Source organism: Lissotriton vulgaris, chromosome 5, assembly GCF_964263255.1.
Source record: "Lissotriton vulgaris chromosome 5, aLisVul1.2, whole genome shotgun sequence".
Classification (NCBI taxonomy): domain Eukaryota; kingdom Metazoa; phylum Chordata; class Amphibia; order Caudata; family Salamandridae; genus Lissotriton; species Lissotriton vulgaris.
This window is the reverse complement of record NC_141693.1, coordinates 454335970-454337818: the sequence shown is the minus strand read 5'-3', so window position 1 is coordinate 454337818 and position 1849 is coordinate 454335970.

Below are 1849 nucleotides of genomic sequence, written 5' to 3'. Positions count from 1 at the left end.
CATCTGGTCGCTACATAGGAAAGCATTGCGGGCGACCAGATGGCCGAGGCGAGAGGGGCGACAAGATAGCCACGGCCGAAATGACACCAATCTGCCTGCCCCAGGCCTGTAGGGATCAGGAGCTGCAGGGCTCCGGGGCTCCGGGGCTCCGGGGCTCCGGGGCTCCCTGCCGCGCGGCAGGACCCAGGACGGAGCCCCCGGTATGGGGGCCACCCTCTCAGGGGCCCGGGACGGGGCTCCCAAAACCCAGCGGAGCAAGGGGAGGCTCCCTGGGCACCACGGAACCCAGTCCCGGGCCTTTGGCAGTGCGGCAGGCCGGAGGGACGGGGCCCTGGGCCCAAGCACCCGACTCGGGGCCCGGGGAGGCCCCTGGACCCTGCCGGGGCTCCCAGGCCCAGAGGCGCAGGGGAAGCCTACCCCGGGTCCTCCGGACCCCGTCCCAGGCACCCTGCCACGCGGCAGGACCCAGGACGGACCCCCCCAGGCAAGGAGGCCAACCTCCCCGGGGCAACTGAGGGCCCATAGGACGGAGCTCCTGAACCCAGCCAAGCACGGGGAGGCACCCCGGGCACCACGGAACCCAGTGCCGGGCCTTTGACAGTGCGGCAGGCCGGAGGACAGGGCCCTGTGCCAGAGCACCCCATCCGGGGCCCGGGGACCCCAAGGCCCAGAGGCACAGGGGTAGCCTTCCCCGGGCCCTCCGGAACCCATCCCGGGCACCCTGCCACGCGGAAGGACCCAAAACGGTGCCCCGGCCGGAGCTCTTGAACCCAGCCAGGCTCCCCAGGCACAACAGACACCGCTAGGCCGAGAGGGGTCCCAGAGTACCTTGTCCCTATCAATCCGGAGGAAAATTACCCCCATTTCTTGTAATCCGTGCACACAAGGTAACAGAGGGGACCCAGGGCGCAAAAGTGCCCGACCTCCTGGAGCCCTCGCTGGGATCCGGGAGGCGAATGGCACCTCATCGGGACTTCCAGGGAAGTCCGGCCATCTGGTCGCTACATAGGAAAGCATTGCGGGCGACCAGATGACCGAGGCGAGAGGGGCGACCAGATGGCCGGGACCGAAATGACACCAATCTGCCTGCCCCAGGCCTGTCCTGTAGGGGGCTCCGGGGCTCCGGGGCTCCAAGGCTCCAGGCCTCCGGGGCTCTGGGGCTCTGGGGCTCTGGGGCTCTGGGGCTCTGGGGCTCCAGGCCTCCGGGGCTCTGGGGCTCTGGGGCTCTGGGGCTCTGGGGCTCTGGGTCTCTGGGTCTGCAGGGCTCGGGGACTGCAGGGCTCCACGGCTCGAGGGGCTGTAGGGCTACGGGGCTCCGGGGCTCCGGGGCTCCAGGGCTCCAGGGCTGCAGGGCTCCAGGGCTGCAGAGCTCCGGGGCTGCTGGGCTCGAGGTCTGCAGGGCTCCAGGGTTACAGGGCCTGGGACCCATAGAGCCCGTCCCGGGTACTTTGCCACTCTGTGGGCCGGAGGAGGGAGCCCCGGATGCCTGGGAGGTGTTGCCCAGGCATCGCCCATCTGGTCCCAAGCAGGGAACAACCAGCCCCGGAAGGGTGTTCGGGCATACCCTTGCACCTACTAATCCGGAGGAAAATTACCCCCATTTCTCGTAATCCATGCACTCGAGGTGACAGAGGGGACCCACGGCGCAAACGTGCCCAACCTCCTGGAGCCCTGGCTGGGATCCGGGAGGCAAATGGCACCTCATCGGGACTTCCAGGGAAGTCCGGCCATCTGGTCGCTACATAGGAAAGCATTGCGGGCGACCAGATGACCGAGGCGAGAGGGGCGACCAGATGGCCGGGACCGAAATGACACCAATCTGCCTGCCCCAGGCCTGTAGGGAGCTCCG